Here is an 11389-nt window from a genome sequence, read left to right on the forward strand (position 1 = left end):
GGTGTTTTTTTTCTTTTTTTTTTTGCATCTTAATGAATCCACTCCCAGTTCTCGTCGTAAATCCGCATTAAAATGCAACTGCCTTTATAAATGAGTTTACTTAAAAAAAAAAAAAAAAAATAATTCTTTCCAGCAAAGATTACAAAGTAGAAACAAATGACATGTTGTTAGGCAGTTCCAACCAGATGGCGGTTGTAGAAAATGTAGTTTAGACGACGACAGTGGAAATGACCTATTTTGATCGCGTGGCGTCACCAAAATGTGCGTATCTGCTGACGACAGGCAGTCAGCCAGCCGCCGCGTCCTTTCATGATTGGAGCAAGATTTGCATGGAAGATGACTTTTTTGTTTTTTTTCCTTCCACTATTTGGTTTAACGGCACATTTGGGAAGCGCGTCATCGTCGTCAAATGCTCTTGTTAGGCTCATAAGGAGATAGAGTTAGTAGGACAAAAACCGAGCTGACAGATGGGAGAGGAGCCCGACAACGTTCACCGGGACTGATCTGACAGGGGGCCGCCATTAAGGCGAGTGACCGTCTGACAGGCTGTGTCATGCCGGCAGACGCTCTCGCAGGGATCCAGTCGAGCAAGAGACAAAAGCCTCTGACTGACACAACATTGACTGACAGATGGACGTGGATGCCCCCCCACACTCCCCACCCCCCTCGACCAGACAACTCCTACTTGAAACTTATGGACCGAACTTTGATGTGATGACTTGGAGGCGGTCCACGCGATGATGATGATGCTCCAAATATGAAGAGAGCTTCTTGAATGTCAATGTCAAGCGCTTGGAAATGTTGGATATTGCAAAAGTGACTTTGAAAAAGTGAATGTATTGACTTCACTACAATGCTTGCTTTAAAAAAGTAACTTACTTACATTTAAAAACACACATTAATGACCTTAATCTGAACAGTTTGGACCGACAAACTTTACAATCATTATTTTTGTGAGAAAAGAGCATTTTTTGGATATCAGTTAACATAAATGGAGTACTTTTTTTTAAAGACTTCACTGAACAAATTATTGTTTTGATAAAACTTAAAATGTCTTTTTTTTTTTTTTTTTTTACTTGATATATCTTATTGAAGCTACAAAACAAGCTTTTGACAGCACAATGCGTACCAAAAAAAAAAACCCCACACTTTTAAATTTTTTGCCATCACAAACCCAAAATAGTTACGGCATTTGCAGGCTGATGATTGACAGGTACATATTGGTTTGTGTTTTCAACTCCCAAGGATTGATGCATAATTATACATCAAGATACATGCCCTAATTATTCCACATTTTTTTCATAAAGCAGATCATTTTGGAGTCCCCCATCCCAAAACACCCTCAGAGATTCACAAAGATGTTCATTTCTCATTCACGGGCGAAGGATGCTTCCAAAGAGTTGTTCTTTACAAATCCGCAAGATCAAGAAAAGGCCACGGCAAGCAACGAGAATCGTGGATAACCTTTGTTTTGAAACATGTAGAAACAGCAATATAAATGCTCGGTCACTGCAAGTTTTCAGCCCTGACCTTGGGAGCGAGCACAAGTGTTCTCTCGAAGGACATGCAAAGAATAATAAACTAGTTGCTGTGGAGGATGGAAGGTGTCTCGCCCCGTGCCGCCGACGTGTTCCTGCAATGCAGGCTCAGGCTATTTTCCTGTGCGTCTTAGTCACTCACACACGACGACAACAAAAACAGAAACTTAATTTCGCCTCGTTACAGTTTGACTTTGTACGTCGTGACATTCTTACATGACTCAAAGTAAATTGTTTCGAGAGAAAGGTCAACAGTGCAGTCATTATTTCATACCACAAAAATGGGAAAATGGGAACAGCGGGATCGGGACCAAATGTTTTTGTTGTTTTTAGACGGTGTGGCAACTGCCGGGACGGTGAAATAATTTACATTCATTACCTTTGCCGAGTGCAAAGGTGAGATTATATTTCCCCTCCCCCTTTCTTCTTATTGTTTTGTGTTGTGGTTTCCGTGAAAAAAAAATGGAACCGCATCATGATACCTGGCAGCTTGGTGGCACAAGTGTCAAACTCAAGGCCCGGGGGCCATATCCGGCCCGCCACGTCGTTTTATGTGGCCCGTGAAAGCAAATCATGTGCGTCAGCGTCAATGCTCCTTGCTAAAATCTGTACCGAAATGTCGAAGTGTCATGTGCAATAACGTTGAGATTTTGCAAGAAATTTGTTACCCTGTTCACACTCACCTGAAAAATAATTGAGCAAACAACAAATTGAACAAACTAGGAATGCGTCAATATGTTTGTGTACGAGTAATTATACGATTTGATGAAATATACCAGATGAAACATTTATTCGGTTTCACTGTCGTCACGGCCCTCCGAGGGAAGACATAACTCCAAAGTGTCCCACGACAAAAATGAGTTTGACAACCCTGCTCTAAATGGAACCGTCAACCCCTCTCCCCCCAATATAAATGATACAGTTTCCTTCCACGAAACACGACAATAACTTCAAGCAGTCATCGGCGGGGAGGGCGATAAATGAATAAAGTCGACCATTTTGGAGAGGTCTTTCGCAATTTTAGGTTGTAGGGTATAACTCAATATTTGCGTTGGTATGATTGCGATAATATTGCGTGAGCCACAGCTCGGACAACAGGTCACCTTTCAGTTCATTAAAGCGGACATTTGGAATGAAAATAAAAGACCCGGGAGGCCAAGCGGGGAAAATGATGAATCAGTTAGGGACATCGACGAGCTGTAAGACGGGGAAGAGATTAGGAGATAATAGGGGAATTGTCTGTAGTTCAGGTTGTCATTGAATCCTTCCACTGTGGGTCAGCTTCTTGGGGCATCGACTTAATCGGTAATGACGACACAAAGGAGAAGGCTGGGCCGCATCCAGATGAAAGCACTTGTCAAATTACCCGCAGAGCATCGATCCACCATCGATCCACACTCTGGCTGAGATAGGAGAGTGGGAACGGTTGGCCGATGGCATCCTTTTATACAGGTTACGGTTGTTGTAACTTATGAGGACCAAGTATGTCCAGAGATAAATAGCTAGTTTCCTTAACTAACGTCATCTGTCAAGTGCCTGTGAGAGACGCGCTTCTTTAGTTCAAGGGTGGCCAAAACAGCAACATTATCGAGAGCCAATTATTGAATTGGATTGTTGAAAGAAACTGCTACTCATGTAAGTCAAAAGAAATATTCAGAAAAGGAATTGGTACTTCGCGCTCGATTTTCATTGGCAGTAAAAGTATTTTTAAGATGGTAATGACGATTGTTTCTTCAAGTAATTGATTTCTACAATAATTAAAAGGGATCGTCAAATTTATGAATGAAATACACCACACATGTTCGCAGAGCTCAGAATCAACACCACCTCTGCCACGATTTGGACCTGCTTTGAGCTAGTCTAAGATCTGTTTTAGTTTTGGCCAGCAAATTGCCAGATGCGTTGGGGGCGTGCGATGGAATACGCCAGATCGCCGATCGCGGTGTAGAGCGCTCTACCAAATTCACACGAAACTAGCTTTGCCCTGGCACGAAAATGAAGATGTGCCAGTTTTATTCTACCTTCCGTCACCAATTGTCAGGTTGCGTGGGGGCTACGTAAACCACTCTTGTTTAAAATCTTACTTTAAATTAGGTTCCATAAGCAGAATGTTTTGCCGTAAATATATTTCAGGTGTTTGTCCCATCTGTTTTCTGGTGGATTTTCACTTGAGTCAAAAGACAGAAACAACGAAGGCAGACTTCACACAATCTGAGACACAAGCGCTCCCATATGTTTGCACACAGTTGGACGTGTGATCCACATGCAAAAAAAAAAAAGTGGGTGAAGCATATGCGATCAACACAACTCGAGTCACGATTCCTTTGGGCCACAGATTTGTCTGGCAGGCAACACGACGTAACGTGTCGGAGGAGAGGCTATTTAATCATGCCAAGCAGCCTTTGTCTTGCATTAAAACGCGCTGTGTTCTATTTGTGACGGTGGGCTAGCGTTGCGACAGGTACGACCGATGATTACTCGCCGGTGGCCGAGCCACGACACAATGAGCCGCTGATTGTGAGCTTTGTATGAAACTGCTGATGCCAATCAGCTAATGGATGTGCTCAACTTATCCAGCCTTCTGTGTTTAAAGGATCGCTATGATCATATCGCGTACAGTATATGAGGCCAAGGGCTGGAAATGAATCACGTTTGGGATCCAACTCAAGGAGTAAAGCGACTCGAATCGGAATCCAGCAAAGGAAGTTGATGTTTCAACTTGGCACCAGACAAACCGTTCGAATCAACCCCAAACCGATTCCGAGGTTGCCATTGTTTACTTTAATTTTTACCTGGCTTTAACTCTCACCCCATATAGCTTCCGCACGCTAGGAAAATGAGATGTCAATGAACGACACTTTGCGTGTGATTTCGGGCTCCTTTGGATCGTTGCCTCGGCGATAGGTGCTAACAACCGCTGCGCTTAACAAGTAGCCACCGGGGGCAGCGTGAGGGTGTCTGGAAAATGAGCATACACACGCCGAGGCAGGACCATCACCCACGCCATCTGTCGTCACTCCGCAGGAACATAACCAGCACCGTTTATTGCACATATGATTACTGGTTGGTGTTTTTCTGTTTTTTTTTTTTTTTTTTTGTTTTTTTCACGCTCTCTCTCTCTCGAGTAAGCCATCTGCTCAGGAAAGGTGAGAAGGGATTTGTGAAACGGAAGAGCATATTGATTCTCTGCTTTAACAAACGCCCATCTTTTCTTCGCATTTGGCAGTGCTTGAATTGCCAACGTGTTCATTCAAAGGCAATTATCAGCAGTATCTTAACTCGTTATGATCACAAGTGTTTGTACACCCCCCCCACCCCCCCCCCCCCCCGGGAATCTGCTTGACAAATGTCAAGTCACCCGAATACGCATGTTTTACTTCATGCCTTGACTACAGCATAATTTCATGAAATCCAGTTGTTGTTAATATTTGGACGATGCAAATTCAGACACACGAGGAATCAGAAAATGGAGAGCACTGTTAAATAGTAAAGTTGTTGTCGTAAATTGTCACAAAATGTCTCATGACCGCCATAATGACATGAAAAAAACATGGTCACCATTCATAATCATTTATTTTAATCAATATTTGTTCATTCATTTTTTTAATTCCAATGTATTTGTGCTACTTTTAACTTTATGTTATTAATTACTGTAAATTAAACTCCCGGACTTTTGTGACTTAGATGGAAAGATTCCTGATAAATAATGAAAGCATAATTCAAATCGCTCAGTCTGGCGACATTAACAATCCAGCAAATTTACCCTCTTATTTTATGCTGCTTCATCTCGCAGAAGTGTACTTAATGTGCTGATCCATTAGCTAGACCCCCCACCCCCTCTGCCCCGCCCCACCTCCCATTCCAGTGTCTTATTACCATATTTGAGATGGCATCTTCAGCCTTGTGCATTATGTATAGCCCACATCTCAGTGATATGCACCCTCTGGGTTCCTTCGCTGTATATTCTTTGTATTTTTAATGCTCTCCCCAAGAATCTCATTTTCTCGCTAGGACTCATTTAGGCTGCACGATTCACATTTCACATTCCGACATGGCCATAACAGCGACTCCGTAAATTGGTACTGTGGCTGCGGGGTTTGGAATATGAGGGCTGACTTTGGACTTTTGGGCGATGAGGTGAAACTCGACTTCCCCCACCTTTCAGTTCTTTCATTTCTTTGGGGCGAGTTGGGGAAGAAATCATTCTTTAAGTGGCGGAAGTGGTACTCTGTATTTGACAAGTGGCCTGACCAGGCGGAGGCAGCTCCAAAAAAGACTCTAAAGTCAGATCATCGGTTATACAGTATTCTTAAACATGTGTAGACACATTGAGTGACATCATAGCCAATTACTGATGGGTCTTAATAGGAGTTACTTTGTTGAACACGATCCCTGACTCAAAGTGCCCCGTGATTCCCCACGCAGCCAAATTCTATTTGTCAAAATAAACCGTTATTATCAAGATCTCAACCTTGCATCAAAACCCACCAGTGACACGGTTAATATCTTCCCGTGTAACTCTGTGTTTCGGTCCGCCTCATCTGCCGCCACTGAATGACGGGTTAATGAGGTTCATACATGCCCCGTCCGATTTCCCGCTATCATCTCACTCAAGACATTTTGACAGCAGGCAATTAGGAGCGAACAAAAACAGCGGCAAAGTCTCGGACAGCATTTGGCTTCAACCGTTTCCGAGAGTCCTCTGCTTAAAAGAAAAAACACACACACACACACACACACACACATGCACACAAACAAAAAAAACCCCATCTTAGACCAGCATGGTTTGGTTGTGTTTTTGTGCAAACAAAAAATCAAACCAAAACAGCCAAGATTTGAACAGCCCAACCTCCGGTCGGTGGGCAACCTGCTCTCTGAACAGACCCGCACCCACCCAGCAGGGCCAGAATGTCGCTGGGGCCTTGCCAGGAGATGGCGGCCAGGTGGTCTTGCTAACGTCACCAGCTACCGGCAGGGCGACAACAGCATGCTGGTCTTGCTGGGTGGCTTTGGCTCACTTGGTACAGCGGGTTGACCAGTGCCCGAAGGGTTCGGCTGTGTAAATCTTGGCCGTTATCGAAAGTAGATGCCCACCCCCCCAAACAAACAAAAGAAAAATCAAAGGCCATCGACTGAGTGTTGCTGCTGCTGGTGGCGACAAGAGCACACACATGCTAACAGATTCCTTGTAATCTTAATTCTAAATCAACAAATTTTGCAGCAGTGCCGAGAGTGCCATCATGCCACATTCCACGATTGAACATTTGTCGTTGTGTGCCCTGCCATTGTCAACCCCCATTGCCCCCCCCCCCCCCCCCCAAAAAAAAAGCTAACTATAGCTCAAACCTATTAGTTTAGGTGCAGTTCAATGCAAAAGAAACAAGCACGAGTAGTACGACAGTCTAATTGCAAGAAGCATAAAAATGCAAAGTGACAGTTAAAAACAGGGAAACGCATTCCCGGAGCATCTTAAAATATTTTAGAATCAATCCAGTCTGTGACTCTGTGACTCGCCTGTTGTCCTTTTGGTTTGGGAGCAGCGGCGCACCGACGTGCGGTGACAGCCTCTGACGCGCTTTCGATTAATTAAAGTATGACGTTAGCATGCTGAGTGCGGACGTTTTGCTCTCGCCACTTCTTTTTCAAGCCCGAGTCAATATCACCTTGGGGGGATGCGGGGCTAGCCGAGGTGGCTTGTATTTGTTTGATGTACGACCCGCCTGCATGGTTTGTGACTGCCTTATCGCTCAATCACTCAGCAAGATGGAGACCCGAACTCTGACGGCTGACGGACTATAATGACCCCCCCACCCTCAATTCCCACCATCCCTTATATAACCCCCAAATGCACATGCGCCACCTGAGTGTGGGGACTAAAAGGTACTCTGTTGTAGCTCTCAACTGTACTGTTGCGCCAGTTTCTGCGATATAAAGAAAAGTAAAAATAAAAAGCATACTCGAACATCTGAACCTTATTTTGAGTTTATTAGGTGCACTTTAAATGCTGGCAGGTGTAAAAATCAGTCACAGTAAATGTGAATAAACCATGACCACATAAAGAAGCAAATAGCAGAATTTTAAAATCAATAGGGAGGTGCACAGGGAGCCAGAGGAATGAGTATTGGCCCTTGGGGTACTCCACAAGAAAGGTGTGCTGTTTGTTATTGTTGCGCAAAGTTCATAGTCAAATAATTTACTTCTGTAGGTATCATAACTTGATTTGATTTGTCTTTTTGCCAAACATTCAGTCCTTTTTTAATTATTATTAGCTTTGCCTGCCTTTTTTTATGTGGAGTCGAAATTATTATTTATTTTTAACAATTGCAGAATGAACACATATTGTCTATGAATTGGAAGATACAGTACAATTTTCAAGGGCAATGGACGGCCATTGTGTTGCTCCACAGATAGACTTCTTTTCATAAGACGCTCGCCTCCTCTTCTTTAATGGCAGCGTTATCCCACCGTGACATCCTGACGATAATGCAAAAAGAGTCCAAGGTGGCCTCTTCTATGGATTCTAATATTCAGTTTAATTTTTCCGGAGTTGCAAGGTCAGATGCATGCGGCCATCAATAGGGAGGGCTAAAATGTATACATATGGCCATATTGACTTGCACTCTGCAGCCTTGATTATTTCTTTGGCTTCACAATGATACATCCAATTACCGTGTTTGCTGTTGTGTCATGGTATATTTGCAATCTAGTTTTTATCTGCCATTTGAGTAGGAACATTTTCAGAGCAAAACAGCCTCACGTCCTCAGGTACCGAAGACATTAAAGCACAAAAGCGTGCGACTTTTCATACAGCGTCCTTGTCATTGCCAACCATCGCTTTGCTGCTCCCAAAATATTGGTGGACCAGCCGGGACGACTCTTGTGCTAGCTTAGCAATGATAAATATTTGTTTCTGAATTTATTTTGCTGTATTTTCCAACACTGAATTGTGTTCGCTTAAAATGTTTGTTTTTTATTTTTTATTTTTTGCTTGAGACTGTCTCCAATCGACTTACTGTGAGAAAAGCTCCTCTCACAATTGCTTGTTTCGTCATTTATTTTTTTCCTCTGGGAAAAAAAAATATCTACAAATATACACACACACTCTATAACTGACATGCCATGAAAATGTTTAGCGACAGGATCTGTTCATTCTAATGGTAAACTAAAAAAAAAATGTGCGTTGATTGCATGCCAGTCATATAGTCACCAAAATACACACGCGGAAAGAAAACCACTTTCAATGTTTATCAATTCTCGCCAGGACGTTTGGCATCTGTCATCTTGATAATCATTTTTCCCCATCTTAATCTAGTCTTCTCCGATCTGTCAATCTCAAACGAGCTCGGAGTCCTTGGACAGTGTAATTGAAGAGTGGGGGGGGTCGTTTGACCTTAATTTAAGATCAATATCTCCTCTTTCTGTTTACCCGGGAGGTCGCGTGGTTCGCAAAACTGATGGTCCCGACGCTTATGTTGTGGAAACCTGCAATGAAGGAACGACGACAAAACAAGAATGTTGATGTTGGTGTGCATCAGTGCAAACTAGTTCAAAGTTCAGTTTTTTTGTGGGGTTTTTTTTGGTCATAGTTCATGATTCATATATAACACCAACAAAACGTTTTATAATCCACTTCCTCGGTGTGATTGTGACTAGGGTATGGAGGTGTAAATTGGAGCGCGTTCGCCACTGGGGGTAGCACAGTGTGAAAATACTTTCCTGCCAATCCAGCGGAACTGTCAGAAGTGTCTCTTTTTTCAGTTTTTATTTGCACTTTGTATAGCTGGCTGCATTCTGTGCTATTCTGAGGTATCCAGTATTTGAGGGCGAGCGGGGTGGGGCCTTCAAATCCCACCGCTGAAGCGCCAACTGATGTCTGCCATTCCCTTTGGACTCCAGCGAGTGGCTGCCTTCCACTCCGCGCATGGCTGGATGAGAGTATGTTTTGCGCAGATCTTTGTGCCGTGTTTGTTTATATCGGTGTGACGAGGCATACAGAGGGCCCGACTTTAATCCGGCGGATAACACCGGGGAATGACTGCTGGCGGCCCGACGGTCCGTCCGAGCCGACGCGGGTTAGCTCCTGAGACAGCGGTTGTATTTCACTGATGGATTTGGACCCGGTCCGACTTTAGGTAACCTTCTAAAATTAGAGCCCAAAGCTCATGGCGACGGTGCGTGCTTGTAAGTCAAATTGAAAAGACCTCAAAGGTCAGCTGTCAAGAAGATTCCATTTTTTTTAAATTTGGTGTTAAATGTCCAAACGCCAGTCAAAGCCTCCGTGGCTTTCTCCCGTGAATTGAGGCTTGAAAAAAAATAAAAAATAACGGAAATGCAAATAATTCAAAGCAAAAATTCAATTCAGACCAAATATATGCTTCTGCAAGTTGTACGTACAAAACGGTGTTAAAATTACCTGACATCAGGCAAGACCTCAGTTGAGTGGGCATGAAATGATTAACTTGTGCCCTTTTTCTCTGTTGTTTGGCTTTTCAAGGTGAGACTTATTCCAAAAGGAGGAGTACTTTAAAGCAGGCGTTTTTCAGAAAAGAATATTGCAAGAATAACTTGGAACGTTGTCATCTTCCAGCGATTCACCTCTTCTTTTTTTCTTTTTATTTTCTTGTCCTTCTTATTGTACCCCACGAACGTCTATTCTACTTTATTTTATTCATTGTGTAAGGGACCATGCGGAAGTGACATTAATCACGAAGAAAATATCCTTTACGTCGTCGTGGTGCTCTGTGAGCTAAATTACATTTGCACTCCTGTATTTCATACATAATCCAGAAATTTCAGGAAAACAGACAAGGTATTATTATACGGTAGAAGAAACAAAAGATGATCATATACACAATAATGCAGAAAGTCAAAGCAAGTCGCCCGATGCCAGCTACACTTCCCATTAAAAATCGACTCGAAATCCACCCTCAGTTGCCTGTGACAATTGCGGTTTTCATTTCCAATCCCTCATTTCCCTAAATCCCTAAAACCCTCTCTTGCAACGTTGTCCTATTACGAATGATAGTTTTCTTGCAAAAATAATAAAAGGGATGAGAGTGTGGGGGCGGCTGGATTCCACACTTTGTGAAATAAAAACTCAAAAAGTTCCTTTTCTTTAATTTCTCACCACTGTGAATATAAAAAAAAATGTTTAAAAATCTAAATTTGGAGGTCAGCGATTTGTGAGGTTCCACCCAGTCGGCATCGCCATTGAACTTGATCATCAGGACAAATGTTGAAATGAACTCCAAAAAGAAATGGGCTAACAGAGCGGCCATGCTGTTGAATTGTTATCATGGGATGACGCTTCCTGCAAACGCTTTGCACACACAACTGTGTCAACACTTTAATCAAGACCATGTTTGAATAATTAGAGCTGGCAAAGGCAATGTCTGTTCCAATACTTCACTTGCTTAATTACAGCAGGCAACCAGGTTTTCTGCTCTTTTCTCTTTGCGCTCACCCGCTTTCCCCCACTGTCATCTTCCCGACTTCTCCCGCTGGTCGAAAACCCACAAACAGGAAAATGCAATTCACGCTCAAGTGAAGGCCAGAAATAAGTAATGAGTGAGGAAAAAAAGGAAATACATGAGGTGACACAACAAGATAAAAGTGCCTCTTATTCGCAGTGCCAGACGCAAATCGAGGTTCTTATCCAGTTGTGGCGGAATTGGGGTGCCAAACTAGCAACTGTCTTTTTACTCGACGCCCACTCCAGATATCTCTGATACCTGATCATGCTGCCACTTGACACATACGGTCATGCATGACGCTACACCGAGGCTAGGGGGTGCTATAGCACCATCAGGAATTTGTCTAGCCCCCCCTACAACTCAGCTATATATATATAT

The sequence above is a fragment of the Hippocampus comes genome, unplaced genomic scaffold (genome assembly GCF_001891065.2).
Source record: "Hippocampus comes isolate QL1 unplaced genomic scaffold, H_comes_QL1_v1.1 scaffold523, whole genome shotgun sequence".
In the NCBI taxonomy this organism is placed as follows: Eukaryota; Metazoa; Chordata; class Actinopteri; order Syngnathiformes; family Syngnathidae; genus Hippocampus; species Hippocampus comes.